This window comes from Chiloscyllium plagiosum, unplaced genomic scaffold (genome assembly GCF_037043375.1).
Source record: "Chiloscyllium plagiosum isolate Xiang-an unplaced genomic scaffold, Cpla_swu_hap1 HiC_scaffold_13, whole genome shotgun sequence".
Classification (NCBI taxonomy): domain Eukaryota; kingdom Metazoa; phylum Chordata; class Chondrichthyes; order Orectolobiformes; family Hemiscylliidae; genus Chiloscyllium; species Chiloscyllium plagiosum.
Window position 1 is genome coordinate 115,051,339 of NW_028270151.1, and position 12,296 is coordinate 115,063,634.

Genomic DNA, 12,296 nt, shown 5'->3' on the forward strand with positions numbered 1-12,296 from the left:
TACAGAAACCAGCCTCAGCCAGCCGTGCTGCGGCTCAGTGGCATCCAGCACTGACAGTTGAAGCCATTCGACCTTTCACCTTTCTGTTTCCAATAGCTCGTTGTTTCATGGGACTTGTTTAATTTTGGCTATGTGGTGAGCATGGACGTGATACACCGAAGCATCTGTTGCCACGCGGTGTACTCCAATAACGTTGTGTTGCTTACACCGGCTTTAAAGGATTACTTTTTAGCGGAGCTCGGCGTCGCAGTCTGTGGCACAATCATTTAGTCTGTTCGACTGCTCACGGGAAAGGTGGTATTGTGAAACACTGCAGAAACGAACGACTTCCTTACTTTTGCTCCGACTGACCATACTCCGTGAAATTTTCCCAGATTCTCAGTTGAGGATTTTTGCAGCTGTAAGTTACCTCAGAAACCCTGTTAATACGTAATGTATTGAGCGAATCGCAAAACAGGAAGCATTTAACACGGAACACAAACAAAACTGGCAAACCAAATGCATTTTCAGACACAGCGAGCATGAATGCCTATTATGAGACAGTCCGGGGGCATGAGCCATAAAGTAATCTCACAACTAACAACAGGGCAATTCCAAACTACTCTTTCAAACATACTGGAGACTCAGTGCACCACCACTTCCGAGACAATGCTGAAAAGAGAGACAGAAAGAACATAATAAGAGTGGCCATTAAAAATTGAATTTCACCAATCACAGTCTCGATTAGATTACCTTTCCCTTCCGATGTCTCCAGGACGGAGATGAAGTAAATGGGAGAAATTCAATAACAAATGACAACGAAATTCATTGGAACGATTTTCTCATTGGCCAGAAAGCCAAATAACGACGAGTCGAGTCACCGTAGGACTTTGTTTCATAACAGCGAGGAAATAACAGTCTCCATTCGGTTCCAGTAAAAACTCAACTTGCCTGGAACGTGAAGCAACAGCAGAGCTGCTTGCGATTTTCCGCGCGGGAGGCGAACACGATCGTGACAGCACAGACACTTCGGAAATTTCGGCACTTTACCACACCACAGTTAATTCCACGGGAAGCAAACTCATTTTTCTTCTGTTTCAAACAGAAATGCAGCAGGGGTCGAAACCGCATTTGAACAAGCGGCGTCGTTGGAGTTGATCAGCAGAAATGGCAGCGGTGGGATTCGAACCCACGCCTCTGACGAGACTGGAGCCTTAATCCAGCGCCTTCGACCGCTCGGCCACACTACCAGCCGCCCGCAGCCGCCCATTTTCTTGCACTTCCAATTGTGCTCCTGCATACCAACACATGCAAAGTCAAGTGAAAAGGGTTCCATGACCCCTCTCCGACTCGCACAGCTGCTGGGATGTGCCCGTCTACAATATCAATTTCGCAGCAGATAATGATAGCCCATCAATCCAGACAAAAATCAATGGTATGCTGAGTCTATCTTCTCAGACTCTTTTCAGCTACAAATGTATCTGTGAGTGCATGAGAATATATGATCGGTTATGATTTTGTCACATTACCATGAGCTGCTTGACATGACTGCAATTTCGATTCTTGCTTTGCTAAATGATGTCACCCATTGCTCAAAACAGGACATTTTTCACGTTTACACGGAACACGAAACACACCGGACTACAGGGAAAATGCACAAAGCTGAGCAGGCCGTGTTCCACATCATACCGTGCAGCATAGTTACAGTCACTGTGTCTGTTTTGCAGAATAAGAGTCCCAAAGAATGTTCTCCACCCTAAAAGCGGAGGTAGCATTACATTCCGAGAACGACAGATCACATTGTGAGGATGCTCTGACCTCGGAGCCAGTTATTAAACAGGTGCAGACAGAAACACAAGCACACAACCTTCCACCACTACCCTGTCTCCTTCCATTAAATAGATATACACAAAAACACACACACACAACTCTTCACCAAAATCCAGTTTCTTCCCAGTAATCCGATATGCACTAAAACACACAACACAAGCCTCCACCACCACGTTGTCTCACGCTATTAAGCAGATATACGCAGAAGCACACACACACACACAACCTTGCTCCAGCACCTTGCCTCCGGTCAATAAACTGATATATACAGAAACTCACACAAATCTCTAAAGCACCTCCCTGTCTCCTGCCATTAAACAAATATAACAGAAACACACACACACAAACAACCCTTCACCACCACATTGTTTTCTGCCATTAAACAGATATACACAGAAACACACAAACACACACGCACACAAACACACACGCACACACAACCCTTGACACCCAATTTGTTTCCTGTCATGAAGCAGATATACACAGAAACACACACACAACCCTCCACCACCACCCTCTCTCCCGCCATTAAGCAGGGATATGCAGAAACACATACACACCAACCTGCACCAATATCTGTCTCCTGTTATTAAAAAGGTACAGACAGAAACACAAGCACACAACCTTCCACCACCACCCTGTCTCCTCCCATAAACAAATCTATGCAGAAGCACACATACACAACCCTCCACCATCCCGCTGTCTCCTTCCATTAAACAGATATACACAGAAACACACACACACAAGCCTCCACCACACCCTGTTTCCTGCTATTCATCAGATATGCATTGAAACATACAACACGACCCTCCACCACCACGCTGTCTCCCGCGATTAAGCAGATATACACAGAAACACACACACACACAACCCTCCACTAACACCCTGTATCCTGTCAATAAAGAGAAATACACAGAAACACACACACATCCCTCCACCACCACATTGTTTTCTGCCATTAAACAGATATACACAGGAACACACACACACACATACGCACACACAATCCTTGACACCCAATTTGTCTCCTGTCATTAAGCAGATTTAAACAGAAACACACACGCAACCCTCCACCTGTCTCCTGTAATTAAACAGATATATACAGAATTACACACACAAAACTCCAGCACCACCTTGTCTCCGGCTATTAAACAGTTATACACAGAAACACACACTCACTATCCTCCACCACCACGCTGTCTCCTGTTATTAAACAGAAACTTACAGAAACATACAGCAACTCTCCACGACCACCCTGTCTCCTTTCATTAAACAGGTATATACAGGAACACAAACACACACAACCCTCCATTACCACCCTGTCTCCTACGATTATACAGATATACACAGAAACATGCACACACCACCTTCCACTACCACCCTGTCCCCTGTCATTAAACATATATGCACTGAAACACACACACATCTCTCCACCACCACCCTGTCCTCAGCAATTAAATAGATATACACAGAAATACACACACGCACAACCCACCACGACCACCCTGTCTCCTGCCATTAAACAGATATGCACAGAAACAAACGCACGCAACTCTTGGCCACCATCCTATCTCCTGCCATTAAACAGATATACAAAGAAAGACTCCTACATACACAACCCTCCACCACCATCCTGTCTCCTGCAAGTAAGCACATAGACACAGATATTCTACCCTCCACTACCACACTGTGTCTTGCCATTAAATAGATTTACGCAGAAACACACACACACCAGCCTCCTCCACCACCGTGTCCTGCAATTAAACTGATACATACAGAAACATACACACATATTTCCAGCACCACCCTGTCTCCTGTCATTAAGCAGTTAAACACAGAAACACACACACATCCCACCTCCACCACTGTCTCCTGTTATTAAACAGTTATACATGGAAACACGCACGCACACTACCCTCCACCACCACCCTGTCTCCAGCCCTTAAATAGATGTATACAGAAACACACACACACAACACTCCACGAACACCCTGTGTCCTGCTATTAAACAGGTGCACACAGAAATACACACAATCCTTCATCACCACCCTGTCTCTTGCCATTAAACAGAAATGCACTGAAACGCACACACATCTCTCGACCACCACCCTGTTTCCTGCTACTAATCAGATATGCACAGAAACACACACACACAACCCTCCACGATAACCCTGTCTCCTGTCATTATACAGATATACACAGAAACATGCACGCAATCCTCCATCATCACCCTATCTCCTGCCCTTAAATAAATATACACAGAAACAAACACACACACAATCCTCCACCACCACCCTGTATCCTGAAATTAAACATATATACACAGAAACACACACATACAGTCCTCCTCCAATACCCTGTCTCCTGCAAATAAACAGATATACACAGAAATATACACGCATATCTTCAGAACCACCCTATCTCCTGCCATTAAACAGATATAGACAGAAACATACACGCATATCTTCAGCACCACCCTGTCTCCTGCCATTAAACAGATATACACAGAAACACACATACACACAACCCTCCACAAACACCAGTCTGTCTCCTGTCACTAAGCAGATATATACAGAAAGACGCACACAACCCTGCACCATCACCTTATCAACTACCATTAAATAGACTAGCACAGAAAAAAAAAACCGCACAGACAACCCTACACCAACACTCTGTCTCCTGTCATTAAACATATATACACAGAAACACACACACACACACACACAACCCTCCACCACCACACTGTTCTCGTGCCATTGAGCAGATATACATAGAAATACACACACACAACCCTCGACCATCACCCTGTCTCCTGCCCTAAAACAGATCTACACAGAAGCACACACACATACTGAACCCTCCACCACCACCCTGTTTGCTGCCATTAATCAGATATGCACATAAACATACACATACACACACTCAATCCTCCCCAATCACACACTCTCCGGTGACTAAACAGATATAAACAAAACACACACACATCTCGACACCAACACCCTGTCTCCTGCCATTGAACAGACATACACAGAAACACACAGAAACACACGCACACACACACGCACACACAACCTTTGAACAGCAATTTGTTTCCTGTCATTAAGCAACTAAACAGATATTTATAGAAACATACAAACAACCCACCAACACCCAGTCTCCCATCATTATAAATATATGCACAGAAACACCCACATTCATTCCTCCAACACCACACTGTCTCCTGCAATTAAACATATTGACACACAAACACACACACACACACCACCCTCCTCCACCACTCTGTCTCCGGCAATTAAATAGATATATACAGAAACATAAAGACATATCTTCAGCACTACCCTGTCTCCTGCCATTAAACAGACATAGAGAGAAACACACAAACACGCAACCCTCCACTATCACATCGTTTTCTGCCATTAAACAGATGTACACAGAAACACACACACACACACGCACACACAAGCATTGAGAACCAATTTGTTTCCTGTCATTAAGCAGATATACACAGAAACGCACACACAAGCCTCCACGACCACCCTGTCTACATTCATTAAACAATTATATACAGAAACACACACTCACCAACCTCCACCACCACCCTGTCTCCTGTCATTAAACAGATATACACAAACATACACACACCACCACGACCACCCCTCGCCTATCATTAAACAGATATACACAGAAACATACACACACACCACCGTCCACCATAACCCTGTCTCCTGTCATTAAACAGATATACGTAGAAATACACAAACACACAACCGTGCACCACCACATTGTTTTCTGCCATGAGGCAGATATACACAGATACACACGCACAACCATCAACCGCCGCCATGTCTCCTGCCATGAATCAGATATAATCAGAAACAAACATATACCATCCTCCACCACTAACCTGTCTCCTGCAATTAAACAGATATACACAGAAACACACACACACATCAACCTCCACCACCATCCTGTCTCCTGCAATTAAACAGGTATACACAGAAACACACACACAGAGAACCCTCCCCACCACCCTGTTTGCTGCCATAAATCAATTATACACAGAAACACACACACAAACAAACCTCCACTACCATTCTGTCTCCTGCCATTAAACAGGGATACACAGAACTACATACACACCACTACGCAAGCAAGTTGTTTTTGCCAATGATCAGATGTACACAGAAGCACACACACAACCCTCCACTACCACCCTGTCTCCTGCAATTCAATAGATATATACAGAAACGCACATACACAACCCTCCACTACCACCCTGTCTCCTGCAATTCAACAGATATATACAGAAGCACTCACACACACAACCCACCACTACCACCCTGTCAGCAGCCATTAAACAGATATATGCAGAAACACACACACACAACCCTTCACCACTACCTTATTCCCTGCCATTAAGTAGATATACACACAAACACGCACTCTACACTTCACCACCACCATTTCTCCTGCCACTAAACAGATATACACAGAAAAACACACACACAATCGTCGACCACCACCCTGTCTGCTGATATACACACAAGTATACATATATACAAACTTTCCTCATTCCTGAAGAAGGGCTGATGCCCGAAACGTCGATTCTCCTGTTCCCTAGATGCTGCCTGACCTGCTGCGCTTCTCCAGCAACACATTTCCATCTATACATATATACACACAAACACACACGCGTCCGTCCACCACCACCCTGTTCTGCTGCCATTTAGCAGATATACACAGAAGTACACACACACATCCGTCGACCACCATCATGTCTCCTGCCCTGAAACAGATATACACATATACAGAACCCTCCACCACCACCATGTTTGCTGCCATGAATCAGATATACACATGAACACACACACACACACAACCCTCCACTATCATACTCTCTCCGGCGATTAAACAGATATAAACAGAAACACCATCACCCTTTCTCCTGCCATTAAACAGACATGCACAGAAACACATACACGCACAACCCTCCACCACAACTCTATCCCCTGCGATTAAACAGATATACGTAGAAATGCACAAACACAACTGTTAACCACCACATTGCTTTCTGCCATTAAACAGATATACATAGAAACGCACACACACACAAACACGCACAAAACCCCCGACCAACATCTTGATGCCTGCCATTAAGCAGATATACACAGAAACACACGCACAACCCTCAAGCACCACCACGTCTCCTGCCATAAAACAGATATACTCAGAAACTAACACATACCACCCTTCACCATCAGCCTGTCTCCTGCAATTAAACATATATACACAGAAACACACACACACACCAACCTCGACCACCACCCTGTCACCTGCCATTAAACAGATATACACAGAAACACACATACAAACTTTTACGAACACCCTGTCTATTGAGCTTAAAAAGATATACACAGAAACATACACAACCCTCCACCACCACCCTGTCATCTGCCACTAAGCACACAGACACAGAAACACAGACACTCTACCCTCCAACACCACCGTGTCTCCTGCCATTGAATAGGGATACACAGAAACACACACAACCCTCAATGACCATCCTTCCTCCTGCCATTGAACAGGTATACAGAGAAACACACACACACCATCATGTCTCCTGCCATTAAGCACATATACGCAGAAACACACAGAACGCTTCACCACCAACAAGCCACCTGCCATTAACAGTTATACACAGAAACACGCACAGAGCACCCCCCACCACCACCCTGTCTCTAGCCCTTAAATAGATATACACATTAACACACACGCACACAACCCAATATGACTACCCTGCCTCCTGACATTAAGCAGGTAGACACCGAAACCAACGCACAACCCTCCTCCACCACCATGTCTCCTGCCTTTAAGCAGACATACACACAAACACACACATCCCTCAACCACTACCCTGTTTCCTGCCGTTAATCAGATATACACAAAAGCACGCACACACCCCTCCACGACCACCCTGTCTCCTGCCATTAAACAGATATCCTCAAAAACACTCACACTTCCCTCGACCACCACCCTGTTTCCTGCCGTTAATCAGATATGCACAGAAACACGCACGCACACAAACCTCCACGACCACCCTGCCTCCTGCCATTAAATAGATATACACGAAAACACACGCACAACCCTCCACCACCACCAGTCTGTCTCCTGTAATTAAGGAGATATAGACAGAAAAACACACACAACCATGCACCACCACCTACCACATACCATTAAACATACATATACAGAAAATAAAACACACACAAACATCCCCCCACCAACACTCTGTCTCCTGACATTAAACCGATATACACAGAAACACACTCACACACACCCATCCACCACCACCCTATCTCCTACCCTATCTCCTAAGCACATAGACACAGAAACACAGACAACCTACTCTCGACCACCACCCTGTCTCCTGCCATGAAAAAGATATATGCAGAAACTCACATCCACACACACACAAAACTCCATGAACACCCTGCTTCCTGCCATTGGACAGATATACACAAAAACATACACACACTAAACTGTTTCGTGCCAGTAAGCACATATATACGGACACACACACACACACACACACACACACACACACACACACACACACACACACACACACACACAAACACACACACACACTCAGTCACTCAAATCTCATTGACCACCCTGTCTCCTGTCATCAAACAGTTATACACGGAAATACACACACACAGACAAACTTCCACGAAATTTACATCTGAGGGAATGGCAGTTACTATGCGATCAGGCAAGATTTAGGAAGTATAGGATGGGGAAGGAACCTACAGGGAATGGGCACATTACAAATGTGGAGCTTATTCAAGGAAATGCTCCTGAGTATCCTAGATAAATATGTACCTGTCAGGCAGGGAGGAAGCTGTAGAGCGCGGGAGCCGTGGTTTACAAAGGAAGTGGAATCTCTGGTCAAGAGGAAGAGGGAGGCTTATGTTAGGATGAGATGTGGATGCTCAGTTAGGGCACTTGAGGGTTACATCTAGCCAGGAAAGACCTAAAGAGAGAACTCAGAAGAGCCAGGAGGAGACATGAGAAGTTGTTGGCCGATAGGATCGGGGTAAACCATAAGGCTTTCTATAGGTATTTAAGGAATAAAAGAATGACAAGAGTAAGATTAGGGCCAATTAGGGATATTAATGGGAGGTTGTGTGAGGACTCGGAGGAGATAGAGGACGCACTAAATGAATATTTTTCGACAGTATTCACTCCAGAAAACGACAATGTTGTCGAGGAGAATACTGAGATACAGGATGCTAGACTAGGTGGGATTGAGATTCACAAGGAAGAGGTATTAGAAATCCTGCAGAGTGTGAAAATAGATAAGTCCACTGGGCCGGATGGTATTTAGCCTGGGATCCTCTGGAAAGCCAGGGAGGAGATTGCCGAGCCTTTAGCATTGATATTTAAATCGTCATTGTCTACAGGAATAGTGCCAGAAAACTGGAGGACAGCAAATGTGGTTCCCCTATTCAAGCAGGGGAGTAGAGACAACCCTGGTAATTATAGACCAGTAAGCCTTACTTCAGTTGTTGGTAAAGTGTTGGAAAAGATTATAAGAGATAGGATGTATAATCATCTGGAAAAGAATAATTTGATTATGGATAGTCAGCACGGTTTGTGAAGGTTAAGTCGTGCCTCACAAACCGTATTGAGTTCTTTGAGAAGGTGACTCAACAGGTAGATGAGAGTAAACCGGTTGATGTGATGTATATGGATTTAAGCAAGGCGTTCGATAAGGTTCTCCACAGAAGGCTAATATACAAAAAGTGGAGGAATGGGATTGTGGGAGATATAGTAGTTTGGATCAGTTATTGGCTTGCTGAAAGAAGACAAAGGGTGGTGTTTGATAGGAAATGTTCATCCTGGGGTCCAGTTACTAGTGGCGTGCTGCAAGGGTCGGTGTTGGGTCCACTGCTGTTCGTCATTTTTATAAATGACCTGAATGAGGGCGTAGAAGGGTGGGTTAGTAAATTTGCAGACGACACTGAGGTCGATGGAGTTGTGGATAGTGACGAAGGATGTTGTAGGTTACAGAGAGACATAGAAAAGCTGCAGAGCTGGGCTGAGAGGTGGCGAATGGAGTTTAATGCAGACAAGTGTGAGGTGATGAACTTGGTCGGAGTAACAGGAATGCAAAGTACTGGGCTAATGGTAAGATTCTTGGTAGTGTAGATGAGCAGAGAGATCTCGGTGTCCAGGTACACAGATCCTTGAAAGTTGCCACCAAGGTTGACTGTGTTGTTAAAAAAGGCATACCGTGTTTTAGCTTTTATTAATAGAGGGATCGAGTTCCAGAACCATGAGGTCATGCTACAGCTGTACAAAACTCTAGTCCGGCTGCACTTGGAGTATTGTGTACAGTTCTGGTCACTGCATTATAAGAAGGATGTGGAAGCTTTGGAAAGGGTGCAGAAGATACTTGCTAGGATGTTGCCTGGTATGGAGAGAATGTCTTACGAGGAAAGGCTGAGGGACTTGAGGCTGTGTTCGTTAGAGAGAAGAAGGTTGAGAGGTGACTTAATAGAGATATCTAAGATAATCAGAGGGTTAGATACGGTGGACAGGGAGAGCATTTATCCAAGAATGGTGACGGCGAGCATGAGGGGGCATAGCTTTAATTTGGGGGGTGATGGATATAGGACAGATGTCAGAGGTAGTTTATTTACTCAGAAAGTAATAAGGGTATGGAATGCTTTGCCTGCGATGGTAGGAGATTTGCCAACTTTACGTTAATTTAAGTCGTCATTGGATAAGCATATGTACATACATGGAAGAGTGTAGGTTAGATGGGCATCAGATTGGTATGACAGGTCGGCGCAACATCGAGGGCCCAAGGGCCTGCATTGCGCTGTAATGTTCTATATTCTATGAACACCGTGCCTACTGATGCAGAAACGCAAATGCGTACAGAATCCTCCACCACCACCCTGTCTACTCCCAGTAAGCACATAGACACAGAAACACAGACACTATACCCTCCACCACCACCCTGTCTCCTGCCACTAAGCAGATATATACACAAACACACACATATCCCTCGACCACCACCCTGTTTCCTGCCGTTAATCAGATATACACAGAAACACACATACATGCACAACGCTCTACCGTCACCCTGTTTCCTGCAATTAATCATATATACACAGAAACAGACACACACACAACCCTCCATCAACACCAGTCTGCCTCCTGGCATTGAGCAGGTAAATACAGAAAAATATACACATCCCTTCACCATCACCCTAACACCAGCATGAAACAGACAGACTCAGAAAAAAACACACAGACAACCCTTCACCAACACGCTGTCTCCTGCCATTTAACAGACATACATAGAAACGCAAACACACAAAATCCTCCACCACCACCCTATCTCCTAGAAGTAAGCACTTAGACACAGAAACACAGATATCTAACCTCTATCACCACCCTGTCTCGTGCCATTAAGCACATATGCACAGAAACACACACGCACACTCACTCAAACCTCCTTCACTACCCTGACTCCTGTCATAAAACAGCTATACATGGAAATACACCCACACAACCTTCCACGAACACCCTGCCTACTGCCCTTAAACAGATATACACAAAAACGCACAGACATGCACAACCCTCCATCACCACCCTGTCTCCTGCCATTAAGTAGATATACGCAGAAACACACATACAATCACAATATTCCATGAACAACGTTCCTCCTGCCATTAAGCAGATATATGCAGGAACACACAGACAACCCTCCACGACCACCCTGTCTCCTGCCATTGAACAGATATACACAGAAACACACACACCACCACCCTGTCTCCTACCATTACGCACATATACACAGAAACACAAACACACAACCCTCCACCACCACCCTGTTCTCCTGCCATTGAGCAGATATACATAGAAATACACACGCATAACCCTCTACCATTCCCCTGTCTCCAGTACTTAAATAGATATGCTATAATCACTACACGATAACCCTATCTCCTGCCATTAAACAGAGATACACAGAAACACACACACACACAATCCTCCACCACCCTATTCTCCTTCCATTGAGCAGATATGCACAGAAATACACACACAATCTTCGACCACCACCAGTCTGTCTCCTGTCATTAAACAGATATGTACAGAAAACACACACAACCTTGCGCCACCACCCGATCACCGACCATTAATCAGACATACACAGACAACCCTCCATCAACACTCTGTTTCCAGGCATTAAACAGGTATATACAGAATTGGCTGGCTGACATAAAGCAGAGAATGGCTGTAGATGGAGAGTATTCTGCCTGGACGACAGTGTTAAGTGGGGTCTCGCAGGGTTCTGTACTTGCGCCTCTGATCTTTGTAGTTTTTATAAATGACTTGGATGAGGAGGTTGAGGTGTGGGTTAGTAAATTTGCAGATGACACAAAGTTTGGAGATGTCGTTGATAGTAT

The 12,296-nt window shown here is 44.8% G+C and overlaps 1 non-coding gene across 1 annotated transcript; it reads right to left on the minus strand.

Moving 5' to 3' along the window:
* Window positions 1-1,147: 1,147 nt before the first annotated feature.
* On the minus strand, window positions 1,148-1,229 carry trnal-aag (transfer RNA leucine (anticodon AAG)). Its single transcript has one exon. It is a non-coding gene; the product is annotated as a tRNA-Leu (tRNA).
* Between the last annotated feature and the right edge of the window lie 11,067 nt (window positions 1,230-12,296).